Source organism: Girardinichthys multiradiatus, chromosome 8 (assembly GCF_021462225.1).
Source record: "Girardinichthys multiradiatus isolate DD_20200921_A chromosome 8, DD_fGirMul_XY1, whole genome shotgun sequence".
Lineage (NCBI taxonomy): Eukaryota > Metazoa > Chordata > Actinopteri > Cyprinodontiformes > Goodeidae > Girardinichthys > Girardinichthys multiradiatus.
Window position 1 is genome coordinate 4,141,597 of NC_061801.1, and position 17,751 is coordinate 4,159,347.

Consider the following 17,751-nt stretch of genomic DNA (forward strand, 5'->3'; position numbering starts at 1 on the left):
TCTAGGGACTCCATTTGTTCCTAATACAGCGCATTATAAGCCCGTTTTTAAATTCAATGCAATTTATCTATATAGTATCCGCTGTTAAATTGTGCTATTTAGAGGCATTGCAGAAGACAAAAAATTCCTTCCAAGATGCAGCAAGTAACTTTTGTAAAAATGAATTTTTTTACATATTTGTTTAAACTGTCACTTTATCCTGACAGTAGGGAATAAATAAAACTCCTCTGGCTCCTCCCAGTGGTCCTACCACCTTATGCAGAAATACACAGTTCTTGGTCAGAAACAACCAAACAAAGCTAGGAGTAATGTCTTAGCAGTATAAAGCTATTATCAGAGTGTTGTTTTGCACAGCACTTGGAAATACTTTGTCCTATGGAAACCACAAATAATGCACTCAACCGCAATTTCTGCACACTCACTGCAAAGGACTCTCACAGTGATGAAAAAGCAAGTTGAAGCTTGCTTAAAGTTTGCTGTAGAAGATTCAGGCAAGCGAGTGAAATACTTAGAACACAAATGCTGATGAGAGTTAGGCAAACGGAGAACTCTTTGGAGGTCATTGCACACACCATGTTCGAAAGAAAAACGGTTCGGTGCACATCAACCCAAAAACACCACACCTAAAGCAAAATGTGGTGCAAGAATCATCATGTGGGCAGCACATGGTATTGAGAGATTTCATATTTGGGACAACTGAGGCACAGAGGGAACAGTAGTTGTCTTGCAATCTGAAAGTTGTGGAATCCTCTATCATGTCAAATGTGACAGGATGAATCCACACTGTAAAGGAGAGGATTGTTTGTGCACTAATTTGTGTGAAAGTACACAAGGGCGCTCACTCAAACCCACAGGTGTTTAGATTCAGGTGTTAACAGATACACAAATGTTCTATACTGAGCCGCAGTTACCACTAAATACATCTTGCATTCTCGAAAAACTGGGTGAGGAGGAGTAGCAACCATCTTTCAGTCTGATTTATTGATTAGTCACAGACCAATTAATTGCTACAACTTGAATATTTAATCCTTAGTTTTCCTCATCCAAATTGCAAAGCACTAAAACCACTTCTTTTTGTTGTTTTGCATCTTCCACCAGGTCCTTATTCTCAATTTTTAGATCAGTTCTCAGACATTTTATCTGATTTAGTGTTAAAAACAGACAAGGTCATTATAGTGGAGGATTTTAACATTCATGTTCAATAGGCAAAATTATCGGGCATCATAGGATACATTTCCACTGTTCCACTGTTATGCTGATGATACTCAATCCTGAAGAGTCCAACCAGTTAGACTACAGGCATGTCTTGAACACATAAAAACTTGGATGAGTTTAAATTTTCTGCTTTTAAATTCACACAAGACAGTGGCTGTCTTTGGACCAGAGACTTTGAAAAAGAAACTGCTCAGTCAATCAATTAATGTGGATGGCATTAAATTGACCTCAGGTGATAAAGTAAAAAACTTAGTGTTACTTTTGACCAGGACATTAAACAGGTTTCTAGGATTTCCTTCGTTCTCCTCCGGAATATTGCCAAATGAAATATATCCTGGATGTCCACAAAATGCTGTTACTGTTGTTATATAGTCTGATAACACACTATATAACAACAGAATTAAAGCATATCAGACAGATGTCGGGACTAAATAGGCACGTTTAGCCAGTTTAGTCCCAACAGCTGTCTGATATGCTTTAATTCTGTTATATAGTCTGACAACTGCTATAAGAAAGGGGCAAGGAAAACGGTCCCTCGCACATCTGGGGTGCCACAACCTGCCATTAAAGGAACTCTCCAGCGCAGATAAAGTCTCAGGTGGAGGTGTTCTTTAACACAGCTACACCATCTTCCTCCTTCCCTCCACCACCTCCACAGTATCCAGGGGGCATCCCATGACAGGTCTGGCCCTCTTAATCGGTTTATCCGGTCTCTGTCTGTCAGCTGCAGAGATTCCACTACCCCAGCAGGCCACTAAATAAAAAGTAGCTGATGGTTAAAAATATTCCATAATTTAAAGATTGGAAAGAACATATTTAAAATAATTTAAATTCCCAATTGTTTATTTTGCTCCAATTTAATGTTTCATTTAATAAAATCGCAACTCCAATCCACTTTTTATGCATTCCTGATAACTCACAAAGTTAAAACTGGGAGGAATACTGCTGGATTACATGAGATCGAGTTTGTGTTCGATTATGTAACTGTTGATCTACAGATCTTAGATTGAGTATTGCTATATTGTGTATTACATTTTTAAAGGATATAGCTGTATGCTGCTGGTGTGTAATGATGTTCAAATTCAATGTTACTCTGTGCTCATTTTTAGATCTTGTATAAAGTTGCCTTTAATGAGCTAAGTAGAAGAAGCTAACCAGAATGATGGATTACAGGCCACTGTGCAGGAGGGCAGAGCTGTGTCCAAAGTAGCACTCCCTTCGCCAGTGGCGTGCACAGACATTTCGGGGGGCAGGTGCTCAAGTGGAAAAAAAAGGCACCTTGTGCGGCACATGGAGCTGTCGGTTGCCTTTGTAGTGTGAGATTTATTACAAGCACAACATGAACATAATTTATATGTATTACTAAGCACCCCGAAACAAACTGTCCTGTGGGTTGAAGGGAAATGACCACTGTAGAATATAAACTATGTGTGTAACTGCAATGTGTGGAAATAGGGGGGGTCAACCTTAAGGAGTGAAGCATAGAAGGGGCCTGGGAGTGAGAAGCATAGAGAGTGCAAGGTCATAAATTAGAAGAGGATAGGGAAGAGAATTTAAGTGCACCCTTTCATCAAACATTTTGACAGGTGGGCGGGACTTCCGGTGAGGGTGGGACTTCCGGTGGGGGCCATGTGGGCGCCATGTGGTTGCCATGTGGGCAGGAGGTCACGTGGTCAAGCAGGGGGGTGTGTCCAAGGGGCGTAACAGTGGATGTTGATTGGTTGTCGTCATTAGGGGCGATACCTTAAATGAGTCAATTAAAACACAGGGGTGTGTTTAAGGGTGTTACGGGGAAGGCCTTAAATGAGCCAATTAAAACACACAGGGGTGTGTTTAAGGGTGTTATTAATAATCTGTATGTTTTTTCAGGCGTTAATACATCTAAAAAAAAAAAAAAAAAAAAAGACATGCATCCTTTTATATTTTAAAGGTATAATCAACTTAATGTTGACCTATCACATGAAATCCTAATAAAGGAACTGTGTAACCTGACAGAATTGTAAGTTAATTTTGCTTTACAGCAGGACCTATTTGTTGAATATATGAGCCAGTCTAAATCCATTCAAAATAGAAAAGACCTAAAAAAGTAAATAAAAAAAATTGTGCTTCACTACATCGATGGAACGAGAAAAACCTTCAGCTTCTGCGTCAACATACTGGAAAAGCAGCTGAAATAGGTAAGACGAATATCAGATTAACAGAAAAAAAAAGAACATCAGTATACTGTTTCCAAGTTACAAATTGACTCTAGCAATTATGTGTTTGTTTTTGAATCATGAGAGACTCCATTTTAGGAAAAAGGAATGATAATTTTAGTTACCTGTAGCTTTTCTAAAACATTTTACTTTTTCATCTTAGAGTTACAAGGTTACAGTTATACCATATCCAACTGTTAGGGGCGATGTCAGGAAGGGGCAGTTACGTCTGTTTCTTAGATAACATATCACCTTTGAACTCAAGAAGGGTTTTGGTCTTAAAAACATAGTCTTTGCAGTTGAGATAACACTGTCATGTTCTGGTATAAATACTGTGTGTAAATGTTGGGGCTCTGTTTCATTGGTTAACCTCAGTGTCAGGGTCTTCAAATGCTGAATGTCTTTGAACCATAACACTTGTTACATTGAAAAATACCAGTACTGACAAGAAAAAATGTCGGTAAATATTTCAGGAAACCCGGAAATTGTGGCTTCTTCTTCTGATAATTCACAAAAGCACAAAGACATCTTTAAACGTAAGTAAGTAAGTAAGTATTCATTTTTAAGAAATCATTAAATGCATGTGAATGTTCTCAAATTTTGTTAATATATATTGTTTATATATATATATATATATATATTTGTTTCTTTGTCATAGAACCCACCGCTGATGACCTTGATGATTTCATCTTGACACAATCAGATTATGGTAAGTAAATGTTAAATGCAATAAAATATATATATATATATATATATATATATATATATATATATTATAGTTAACCCTTGACAATGTTTCAATTTATAGATTTGATGAGAGAGGTAAACCCGAATGATCAAGTTGGAGGGTTCAGCGGCTGGAATCGACAGTCAAAATTAAGAAGGCGAATTATCTCCAAACAAGAAAAAACCGCAACAACTGAACTTTCTTTTAACACAGAAATTAAAACTGATTCTTTGAATACCCCCCCGTCAATTATCATCATTTCCCCTGAAGACACACCGGACAAGTTACCGGCACCACCAGAAAGTAAGTCCTAAGAACTAACTATTTTTCTTTGAGAGTGAATGTATTTTAAACCTCAGATAAAAACTGTTTACAGATTCGACTGAGAGATCTGTGGCAGACACAGCTGTCGAGCAGGAGCAAGGTAAGGAAATAAAAATTAAATAAAAACAATATATATATATATATATATATATATATATATATATATATATATATATGTATTTTAAGCATAGTTCAATAAAATGTCATATAAACCTGTTTACAGATACATCCAAAGATGCCACATTGAATCCGCCCACCAGAAGGTCGCTTTTCAAAGATCAAGACAGCTTTCAGCAGAAAGGCACCATTTCAGACCAACAAGAAGTGAAATCTGGAGGTTTTACCGCAAAGAATCGGAGTAAGATAAAAAAAAAAAAAAAAACTTGTGTATTTTAAAAACTATTTTTCGTTTTATTTATGAACGCTGTGCTGCGCAGCGTAAGATAACTTTTATTGTCTTCTGTTTTTTACAGAATATTTAACCCCGGCCAAAAGACAGCGACTCTCTGCACTACAAAGCAGAGCAACACTAGTGAGTGGATTAATGAACGGTACGTTTTAATTCATACATACATACTGAATTAATTTGAATTCCTTTATTTTTTTTTTCCAGCTTTAATGTGATTATTTCAATATATATATATATATATTTATTATCTATTTATTTATTTTTTGTTCATTCTCCTTACAGAGGTAACGTTGATGGTAGGACAGATTGGTCACAGAAACGGACAGCGCAGGAAGACAGTCTCTACAGCCTCACGGAATCTTCGTAATAAGGCCTCATCGTTAACGCTTCTGGCAGCATGTCAGATTCTGTTAAAGAAGCATTTTGGTGACATCAAGGTGATTTTAAACTGAACTGATCACTGTGTTTTGTTTTTTGTTTTTTTTGTTTTTTCTGTAGGTTAGTTTTATTTTTATTTTGTTTCTTATGTTCATAGAAATGGATAACCGAATCAGACTTGCCCTGGATGAAATAAGAAATGTAGTTAATGAACTTAACGAAATTCCCGTTAATGCAGAAGTAAATAGCGCACCGTCTCCACACAGCATTGAGCAAAATTATCATAATCCTTCTACATCACACTCCGCAGATCGGCACGGGGGTCATTTCAATACGGACGTAGCAGTTAGTTCTGATCAAATAATCAGACTTGCCCTGGATGAAATAAGAAATTTAGTTAATGAACTTAACGAAATCCCCGTTAATGCAGAAGTAGCAGATAACATCGTTTTAAATGCATCTCCTGCTAACAGTGAAAATGTAATAAATGAACATCAGCACGGTGATGTTTTAAACGTAATCAATCAGGCTCTTTCCGATTTAAATAGCGCACCGTCTCCACACAGCAGCATTGAGGAAAATGATCAGAATCTTTCTACGTCACACGCCGCAGATCGGCACGGTGATGTTTTAAACGTAATCAATCAGGCTCTTTCCGATTTAAATAGCGCACCGTCTCCACACAGCAGCATTGAGGAAAATGATTCACCTGACACTCATCAGAATCCTTCTACGTCACACGCCGCAGATCAGCACGGGGGTCATTTCAATACGGACGTAGCAGTTAGTTCTGATCAAATAGAGCGAGATCCTCCAGCTGTGGTTGAACGTGAACATTTTAATAACCATGAAATAAGGAGACCTTTTACCATACCGCCGCCCTGTCCAAGTAACGTTCCAGATTTAGCAGCATTCTATACAGACATCATGCGTATTATAATTGAATTAGCCGACGCTGCGAGGTCGTTAACCAGACGTAACGACGTTGTGCAGCTGGAATTAGTGGGTGAAAATCTCAATCGTCACATCACATTTACTGTTACAGATAATGGAAATATGATCCTGCCTGCTTTCGAAAACTTCCTCGACGATTTAGTACAATCGAATGCAAATATACCTGTAGATAATAACATGGAATTTGTTCTTCAGGTTGTTAATGACCCAGCAGGAGGTTCTAAGCGTAAAGCTGCAGGAACGTTAGACTGTGAACTGTTTAATAAGAAAATGCGTCATTTGTATATTATAAACAATACCGGTAATCAGTTATGTTTTGCAATCAGCCTCGCACACGTCTCTGACCCTGAGCTTACTGATGACCATGCTGTAGAACTGGGGAGGAGATGGCAGCATCAGGCAGGCCTCGACAAGCAAACAGCAGTTACTTTTAGTGATATTGGTAAATTTGAAACCATTCTGAAGAGAACAATTGTAGTGTTTCACAGAACCACGGACTCTACTGCTCTGTGTAAATTTGAGACCAGTTTCCCTGATCATTCAAACCCTCTGTTTTTGCTGTTATTTCAAGGTCATTACTATGGGATAAAAAATCTCAAAGGTTTTATGGGGTGCAGATATATTTGTAATTACTGTTACGCCGGCTATCAGAATGCCAATACACACCATTGTGAAGGTTATTGTCCAGTGTGTCGAACATATACATGTATGCAAGAGATTAGCAATCCTGTAAGCTGTGCGGGCTGTCAAAGAATCTGTCGTAATTCTTCATGTTTCAGCAGACACAGGGAACCGCACATCAGAAATAGTGCTGAAAGGCCTATGAGTGACTGTGAGTTGGTAAAACTGTGTAAAGTATGCAAACGGATATACGTTATTCCAATCAGTAAACCGAATAAACCACACGTGTGTAATGTAAAATGAAGTATTTGCGGTGAAAATGTACCCTCCAGCCTAGACATTACATGCGATGATCATAAGTGTTACATTCAGCCTTGCAGTGCAATTAATCAGCTTGATGATAAACTGATTTTTTATGATTTCGAATGCCTCGTCAATGAGAGCGGCATACATACCCCCTTTCTGGTCTGTGCTAAAACGTTGAAAGGTGATGAATGGTACGCTTATGGACTGAATTGCACCCAAAAATTTCTCCTGCATTTCAGGAGGCCAATGTACAAAGGTTACACCTTAATAGCGCACAATGCGCGGGGGTACGATGGTTACCTGATTCTCACAGCAATGCTGCAGTTAGGGATTAAACCTCATATCGTCATGGTAGGGAGTAAACTTCTCTGTTTAACCGACCCTGATTACAGGTTAAAATACATTGATCGCCTGTCCTTCATGTGCATGAAGCTTAGTGCCATGCCGAAAGCGTTAGGCTTTACCGATCAAAGCAAGGGTTTTTTTCCCCACCTATTTTCCTCTGAACAACATCTCCAGTATGTTGGGGCTTTTCCTCCTCCATCCTGCTACGCTGTAGAACGCATGAGTCTTCAAGAACAACAGGTGTTTAGCAGCTGGTACAGAGAAGCGAGCAAAGAGGTCTTTGACTTTAAGAAAGAAGCTATTCGTTATTGTAAAAATTACGTTGAAATTCTTTTTCAAGGATGCTTAAAATTCAGAGACGAGTTCTTTAAGGAGACAAGTGTGGATCAGTTTAAAAGTATCACAATAGCATCAGCCTGCATGAAGGTTTTTGTAACCAATTTCCTTCCTCCTCAAACCTTAGCCATTCCATCACCTCTGGACTACAGACGTAGCAGTAAAACGTTCTCCAGCGCGTCCATTCAATGGCTCGGCTGGATTGCAGACAGCAGAGCCATATTTATCGAGCATGCATTAAATAGGGGTGAAAAGAAAATCGGGCCATATTCAGTGGATGGGTATGCAGAGATTAACGGTGTCAAAGTTGCGTTTGAATTTTATGGCTGTTTTTTCCACGGCTGTAAAAAGTGTTACATGCCTCATGACAAGTGTCCGTTGAGAGGGGTCACATTTGAACAGTTTTACGCAGCCACTGTTGAGAGAAGCAAGGTGTTACAAACTGTGTACGGCCTACGTCTCGAAGTCATATGGGAGCATGAGTGGATTGAAATGAAAAAATCAGATCCAGGGGTGATCAGCTTTCTTGAGAAAGTTAATGCACCCGAACCGCTATCCCCCCGGGATGCGCTGTATGGTGGACGCACCTGTCCTATGAAGTTGAGGTACACAGCGGAACCGGATGAAACTGTACACTATGTGGATTACACATCTCTGTACCCTTATGTAAACGCCAACTGCGTTTTTCCCCTCGGACACCCCACCATCATTTACAAAAATTTTGATGACCCCAGCAGCTACTTCGGTATAATCAAAGCTGTGGTCTACCCACCACGTAACCTGTTGTTCCCTGTTTTACAATTACAGAACATCCCAAGGTAAACTTGTGTTCACTCTCTGCCGCACATGCGCTGAATTAAATTACCAGTCAGGTCCTTGCAAGCATAATGATCAAGAAAGAGCTTTGATGGGAGCTTGGACGAGTGTAGAATTCTGTAAAGCGTTGGAGTGTAGTTATCGTCTTGCTAAAATCACAGAGGTGTGGCATTTTGAAAAGAGAAGTGATACAATCTTTAAAGGTTACATTCATTGCTTTTTAAAGGGTAAGCAGGAGGCTTCAGGCTATCCGTCTGAAGCAGTGGATCAGGAGAGTAAGTCAAAGTATATAAGCGACTACAAACTGCATCAGGGTATCCAATTAGACCCTGAGAAAATCGAGGTGAATCCTGCCAAAAGGCAGGTTGCAAAATTGTGTTTAAACAGTTTTTGGGGGAAATTTGCGCAAAGAAGTTATCTGTCTCAGACCACAGTCATCACTAACCCTGAAGACTTTTTCAGCTTCATGTTCTCGAGTAAATACAGGGTTAACTATTTTCATTTTTTCAACCCTGAAATGTGTGTAGTGCAGTGGAACTACAGCAAACGTGTCATATATCCACCAAGTAAGACAAATAATGTGTTTATAGCAGCATTCACCACCGCTTATGCACGTTTAAAACTTCTCAGCAGCATGGAGAAGTTACAGGACAGATTGATTTATATTGACACGGACAGTTTGATTTATGTGACAAAAAGTGGTGAAACTCCTCTGGAATTGGGGAATTATCTGGGTGATCTTACTGACGAGTTAGATGGTGACAGCATTTCGGAGTTTGCATCGACAGGACCCAAGAGTTATGCATACCAAACTAAAAACCGTAAAAAAGTAGTGATACGTGATAAAGGCATCACTCAGACGCATGAATGCAGCGAGAGGGTCAATTTTGACAGCATCAAAGGGCTGGTCGAGGGCTACTTACAGGGGTCAAGTGAGGGTGTCATTGAAATCCCTCAGCACACGATCAGGAGGGATAAAAAGAGATTCCGTTTGACAAACGCGACATTTCTTAAAAAGTTTCGACTGGTGTATGATAAGAGACGTCTTTTTTCTGACGGGACAACTCTGCCTTTCGGTTATTAGAGTTGAAGAAGAAATAAAATAAAAAGTCACATGGATTTACAGGAGATTGATTTTGATCCTAGATTTAGAGCACCTTTTTCATGTATGATAGTTGGACCCAGCGGCTGCGGGAAAACTTTCTTTGTAAAAAGTATTTTACAAAACTGTAATCATGTCATGGATATTGTTCCAGAAAATATTGTATGGATTTACACATCTTTTCAACCCATGTATGCTGAATTGCAGAAGATGAATAAAAATATTACCTTTGTGGAAGGATTGCCTCATTCTTTTGAAGATGAAAACCTGTTTCCTCCTGATCAGAATCATCTGATTATTCTAGACGATGTTATTGCTCAAGCCTCAGATGATGAAAACGTGATGAAGGTCTTTACCCAGTTTTGTCACCATCGTAATATGAGTGTTATGATGTTGACTCAGAATGTTTTTCATCAGGGGAAGTTCAGTCGCACTATTAGTTTGAACTGTAATTATATGGTGTTGTTTAAGAACCCGAGAGATAAACTCCAGCTGAATATACTGGCCCGCCAAATGTTTCCATCTCAAAAGGGTCTCTTCTTGGAGAGTTTTGAAGACGCAACGAGAGAAGCTCATGGATATTTAATCATCGATTTTACGCCTACCTGCCCAGAACATTTCAGACTGAGAACGGGGATACTTCCTCAGCAGTGGCCTGCTGTGTACGTACCCAGAACAAAGTAAGTCATCATGTCAGCGCGTATAAAAAGGACTTTACCATTATTCAGAGCTTTGTACCAGGCCTGTCCACAGAAACGTAAAGATATTCTCGCACACTGCTCTCCCGACTTTATTCAGGCTCTGTGCGAGATTGCACTGAATATCCTAAAAGGTAACATTAAACTATCACCCTCTCAACACCGACAATTGAAGAAACAAAGAAATATCATCAGATTGTTGGGTGATAAAAGAACCGGGATAAAAACTAAACAGTTGGCTCTCAAAAAGCAACGAGGTGGTTTTATTCTCCCCATCTTAACGGCTCTTGCACCCTTGATCGGTGATCTAGTGGGTGGAATCATCAGGAGATAATGTCTCTCAGAACATCGCAGAAGATGTTTCTCATTTCACCTCATCAATTCAAGCGTCTGACCCAGTCAGACACGTCCATCAGACAGACGGCGGAGGAGAATTTGGATGCTGAAATGAGAGCGATATTAAACGAGCCGGGTTTGACTTTTTATGAAAAAATCAAGAGATACGATGCTCTTCTCCAGAGGTATCTGACTTTACTTAAGCAAGGTGTCAAAGAAGAAAAACAGCGAGTCAGTTTAACGCTGCAGCGTGACACAGAGGTTCCTGAACATGAGCGGTCCCAAGAAAAACAAGGCCCAGGGCAGGACGAGGCCCCTAAGGATCAGGTTCTTACGGAAGTACTGAAAAGCCTTCCTAAACACAATCGTAAAAATGCAGAGTACATTTTGAAGAAATTATCCGAAAGAAGTGAGAGTTGGACTTCGCGAGGTGAATTTGTATTTAACGGAAATGTTATAAAGGGGTCCCACATGATTGATTTGTTGAAAAATCTCATGCTTCCGTTTAAAAAATCTGGAGCATCACAAACCCGAGGATGGTCTGATTTTCTACACTCCATGTCAGAAGTAAACATACCTATATCTTCAGTCATTAACCCTTATGCTCGTGAAGAATATAGACGTTTCAAAACAGAGGGTACATCGATTGAAAATGGGGGTACACCCCCCAGCGTTAAGCAGAGAAGAAAAAGAAGAAGGCAGATAACTCATTCTCCCTACTGGTCGAGATCTGAGCTGGAAGATCCAAAAAATGCTGATGGGAGATCAAAAAGGTCTCTTCGTAAGACGACACTACCACCCCGATGGATTACATTTTCACCATAAACCCTTATAAGACAAATGAAAGATGTAGTCTATTTCTTTTATTCAATAAAATATTTATTGATTATATTTTTCAAGTCTAACTTCGTTCTCTACTTCACACACTAACATATGATATCATTACACAAATATTAAATCATAAGAAGAAAAAAAAAAACAAACAATGAAAAAAAAAAAAAAGACATTTTAAATTCCATAACAATCCAGAAACATCTCCAAAGAGCATGTTCCGTGAGTATAAAATGTACAACTTTGATTAATGACACATTTCTGATATTTTTTCACAAAGTTAGATACCATTAAATCATTCTTTATCACATCTCCGGTGTATTTCGACAACACTTGCTGCATTGATAATCCGCACGCTCTATGACATAGATAAAAAATGCAATGGTGACCGCACACAGTGGACAGAGTGTTTTGAAGCTGATTATTATGATACAATATTTTTGAGGATCTGTCTTCTAAAAATGTTACGATGCTTGACGGGTAGAACTCGAAATCCGGAGAGAATCCATAAGAGTCAAAAAAGCTGGATTGACCATTCTCATCCAATGTCAGAGCTAGCCAGTGTTCCCCCGGCATGTGTGAAGGATGTGTGTTCACAATAAAGTAGCCCGGCCCTGGGAATTTGTCAGCTAGCAGCGGCAGCTGGTCGCACGGCCACACACCGCAAAACAAATCTCCCAGCAGATGACGCATCAGGCTCTCAATTTCATGATTATTCATGCCTGATTAGATTAATAATAATCCACCAGCACACGCCTCTTTGAATCAATCTCTAAAATAGAATCATAACAAGCGTAGATGATCAGCGTGGTGGTATGAGGCAACGGGTTTCTGAAGCGCATTTCCAATCTTAAATTCCCACTGGAAACTGGAGATAGAGCATCTGTGTCCTCGCCCGGGTTAAGATTAAATGTGAATAGAGAGTATCCTTGATTAAATTCCTGACGTGTTATACTCAGTGGAAGATCTTTTAGATGTCGTCCTGTAGCTGTAAACAAGTTGTAATACTCTCTCACTGAATGACCTTGGTTAAAATTTGGCTGGAAGGCTTTAGCAGGAATTTGTCTGCCATCCTTACACAAAGCTAAATATTCCATATCAAAATGATTAAAGTCAAACGGATTGAGATTGCGTGTTCCTGTAAAAGCGTCATGATCCAGTAACGCAATCACCACATACTTGGGAAAGACGCCTAAGAAAAGATTCTCTTGGTTGCATACCCTTGAATTTTCAGGGATGGAATATGTTTTTACATTCACACGTGAAAGTGGATACAGAGCATTTGCTTTCATTAAAGCTGAAGCGTGCCCCAGTCGTACAGCTGGAGAGACAGTAACTTTTTTGATAAAAAGAGATGCTCCTAATATCCTGAGTTTGTAAGTGGAGTCTCTTGCGGCCATGAGACAAAAGGCATCGTTGGCTCTTGTAAGTTTAATTTTAAGGTCAACAGAGTTTAAAAGAAGTCTCTCGCAGAAAAATATGTCTGCATGCAGGGGGCCTAGGAGATGTACCTCCCTGGAATTTGCCGTAAAGCCTGCTCTGCTGTTAAGACCTTGGTTAGGGCCGTTAGTTGTAACAATAGAGTTCAGAGCACCTGCAGTGTCTTTATAAAAAAGACCAGAGCTAAACTGGGTTTTTAAAGAATCCTCAGAAAAGTTTAACAATGTCTCAATCATGGCTCTATACGGATGTATAGCGCTGGATTGTGAAATCATTCGATCTCCGAGAGTGACGTCACACTGACTGAAGATGGTGTTTAACGGGTAGTTGATGAGCCCTACAGGTGCATCATCTGGCAGGTTTGTTCCATTCTCGTTAGTAATTTTCACTCTGAGATGCAACAGCGTATCGTTGAGATCCAGATACTTTTCTCCGTCTCCCGGAATGAAAAACTCGATCGGCCCTCCATCAGTGATTGCTGATAAAGGCTGGATCTCGGTGTAAATTTTATCTTCGATCGATAGCTGCGTCATCGGGGCAGAAAATAAGTCCAACTCTGCCAGCGTGCACTCTGATGATTTGTTATGTAAAAGAGCCATTATTTAAATATATCAAAACTTGCGGATGACTTCCTTCCTCTTCGTTTGTCAGCTGCGACTGATCTCCTTTTTCGCGTTTGTCGTTGTTTTTTAACCGTCCTTAAACGATCACCAGGGGGTCTTGTTCTGGGTCTTTTGGATAAAACCATAATTCCTGAACCTTCTTGACCTTCGGTGCGTGTAGAACCACTCATTTTACTCACGGCTCTACCGATGACATCCGAAGCGATATTTGATGCAGCCGTTTTAAGATGGGGTTTTGCAATTGCAAATCCTTTTTTAACCAGAGGGGATACGAAGCGGAATAATTTTGAAAATAATGATCCAATTCCGCGTCCGTACATGACCGGGGCCCCATAAAACCCTGGCAGATTACCGCCTGATTGACTTACATAGTAATTTACAAAGCGATTTGGATCACGTCTCAGACTTAGCTGTGCCATGTTCTCTCTTGCCTGCTTGATGCAGTGTTGAATGACCAGCGTAATATGAATGATAACCAATCAATCTTAGAGGTTATATACATATCTCTGGAATAGTTTATACAAATAAAATTTATCTCAGGCTACGTTGTGATATCACCGGTCTGAAGTGTAGTCTTATGACGGTCTTTCCATAGACGAAATTTACAGGAACGTTTTGGTCCGATTTAATTTCTATATTGATATTTTCAATATGTCTTCTGGAGACTGGAAGGTAGTGGGCGGGGTTAAACGTCTGAGTAATCATATCACTGAATGTGCCTTGTACTTTGACGGTCCGCAGTAAAGGTGCAAAAGTGTCGCCTACTATTTGAGGGCTGACCACGTCGCTGTAACAGTATAGGTGATAGAAACCAGCCTTTATATCCGCCGGAAAAGGAGCCAGTTTTGGTTCAGAAACATGAATCCATTCCCCTGGTTTCACGCCCATCATATAAGCTAGAGTGCTGAAGAAGCGTATTTCATACGGACTGTTTGCTTGAAATGCAAATCTCTTTTGAACTTTGCTGAATTTAATGCGTAAACCCGATTTCAATTTTTTGAAAAACATTTCCATCTCTGTCTCGAGTTGAATAACGCTGTTATAGTAGCCACTTCTGATCCTTTGCGTATTGATCTCCACATCACCAACCTTCCTCCATTCAAAGTAGGCATCATAATCCGGTAAATTATGCCATGTATGAGGATATGAAATCTCGGCTAATGCAACCATCCATTGGCCTTCTAAATCAATGTTGAGCTAAATTTACACGGAAACTTGAACTGGTATTATTTTTAAACACTTCCATGCTAGCATTAGATGGAAGAGTAACGTAAAAGCCATCATCCTCTACCTGACGGTTCATGATGCTGTGTCAACTGTGAGGTTTAGTGCAAACCTTTTTTATACGTTTCGAAGTTCATCAAACTTGATCCAACTGTTGAATTTCTCAGGCCAGTTTTTCCAGCTTACAAAAACCTGTTTGACTCCCTTGACCGTACGTCGTTTTAATATTTTTTCCACTTGATACATCTTGTCGTTAAATATTTTTACTTTTTGAAGTTCCTCAGCGTAAAAGGAACCCTCGATAGGTTCTCCAACCAAATCTTTGAGTTTGTATACAGGAGGAGAACGGGGTATCCGGTCATACACTGTAAACACTTCATCCGTAAAACTCTGTTCGTATTTTTTGTCAAACACTCCACGGACCTTGGATATTCTGACAAGATCCCCTTGTTTAAACGTTGTCACTGAGTCCTTGCAATATCTGTTGGACTTGACATCATACAGATTCTGAAACACTTGAAAGGCATTTTCTGGGGTCACTTCCATAGGGCTCATTTTAATGCTGGAGTGGTAGGAATGGTTGTAGCTTCTAGCTAGGTTTTGCAGTACATCGACGTACCGCCGGGTATTATTAGCTGTAAAATATCTCCACATCCTTGTTTTTAATGTGTGGTTAAATCTCTCGACCACTGAAGCTTTTGCTTCACTCGCTGTGGCAAAATGTTCAATACCGTGTTTCTCCATTAAAACTTTAAATTTCTTGTTAAAAAATTCTTTACCGGCATCAGTCTGAAGTTTTTTGGGGATCTGACTTTCTGTAAAAACTGATTCAAATGCCTTTACCACCTCAGCGGCTGTTTTCCTCTTCAAAACTCGTACATACGCCCTTTTTGAAAAGATGTCAATGACTGTTAATAAATAATTATAACCATCATTTTCCATGGCCAGAGCTTGCATGTCACAGAGATCAGCCTGGAACTGCCTCAATGGTCTGGTGACAAAAACTCTGTTTCTCGGGAACTTTATTCTTGCAGGTTTATGTAGAGTATAGGTATCTTCTCCTGATAAAAAATCTTAAACTTTTTCAACCGCAACCTTCTTTCCCGTTTCATCTTGCATAACCCTCCTCAGCCTATCTACACCCCAAAACTTCCCGGATTTGAAGGGCTATAATATACTTTCTTCATCAGCCGTCTTCCTGCCATCTCTGCCTTATGCTCACTCTGCCGATTACTTGTTAAATAATGAGAAAAAACACACAGGAGGGTAGATTTATCCTTATTTTTTTTATTTTATTTTTGTATTTAATATAAACAAAAAACAACCAGAAAACAAAATCAGATAAAATGCAGATGAATTCAAACACTACTAGCTTTTAAACAACACTTTTGGGAAAGGTTACTATGTTTCTACTTTAATTGTATTTAATAGTAAAAAGAAAAAAAGAAGAAAAATCATATAATGCAGATTAACTAAAGTACTGGAATACTAAAAAAAAAAAAAATGATACAAGTCATCAAACATGTGAGATCAGTTTGTCAGTCCATAGCACTCTGAAACAGAGTTAAGTTGTTTGAGATGTTTCTCATCGACCATGCGATCATAAACGTGCGCTATTGCACTGTGGATGCCTTGTACCGATTTCAGTTCATATAAAACCGTCTTGGCAATCGTCTTCACTCTGAAGTCATCCGCTTGTGTGCTTCGAAGTACCAGAAGATTCTGAATAGCAGGAATGAGTTTGGGGGTTACAAGTCGTCGTACGATGCGTTGAAAGTTGACTTGGTAATAATCCTCCCCCAGTACCTCCAGGCAATGGTGTTGACGCTGGCTTGGGTGGTTCGTTATACATCCATAGCAGGTTTCTCTGAGATAGTTCAAAGAGGTTATGTTGAATAAATGAAGTATCGCTGTTTTCACCGTATTGATGAGGGTGGTTGAGAACCAACCGTCAATTTCGTCCTCCTGGTTACTCTCATCCTCTGCTGAAGGCTGAGGGTCCTCCATCGGTCCCAGGGTTTGTGTAGGGGCTTCGGTAGAGGGTGAGTAGCCGGTGGCTACCTCCTCCTCCACGACCACCTTCATGTCTTCAGGCAGGACATTCGCGTCTACAGACTCAGCCATGAATAGCGGTGATGGTGAGCAGAGGTCTGGAGAAAGCGGTAGATATTTCATGTTGTATCCTGTAGGTGATGCAGGACTGAAGTGGTTCTCTGAGAATGAGGATGTTGAGGTGGATGGTGAGAAGAGGTCAGGGGAAGGCGGATGATATGGTCCAATGTTGAAGCTTTCATCGTGCTCAGGAGAGAAGTGGATCTCTGCTCGGTGGTTGTAGAGATCCCTATATGGTGTCGGTCCACTCATTCTCATGATACGATTCTCAGTGTCTGTGAGCTTGCAGTTATCCCCCCCGTATATATATCATAGGAAGGGGCGTGTCCTCAGAAGAGGGTTCGTTCTAAACGTAAAACAGGAAACGTCAGCGTTTTTTTCACTGACATGACATCGATCCAACTTCGTGACTTTTGGAAAAGGTCGGAAAGACGATGTCCAATTTCACTCATCTTCTCTGCCCAAGCTTAAACGGCAGAGCCAGCATTGTCTTGAATACGCCGCAGTCTTGATTGAAAGCCTCCAACACAAACAGATCTGAGGGACTCGTCCGGTTGTTCCTGCGTCTGCTTGCCCGAAAAGACCAGCGGCCATTTGCTGTGGTTTTTGACCCCCACACTGCGCTAAAGAGAGGTTCTCTCTCAGCTATTTCAACATCGGATGGTATATGAAACATTCTCGCCCGTTTTACAGGTCGAGGAGACAGTTCATTTTCTTCTTCTTCTTCTTCCTCCCTCTCCTGCCTTGAGACTGTTTCAG

The 17,751-nt window shown here is 40.0% G+C and overlaps 1 protein-coding gene across 4 annotated transcripts in view; it reads right to left on the reverse strand.

Moving 5' to 3' along the window:
• The window catches only part of tbce (tubulin folding cofactor E), a 99,023-nt gene that overhangs the window by 15,459 nt on the left and 65,813 nt on the right, over window positions 1-17,751 (reverse strand). The window lies entirely within an intron of this gene.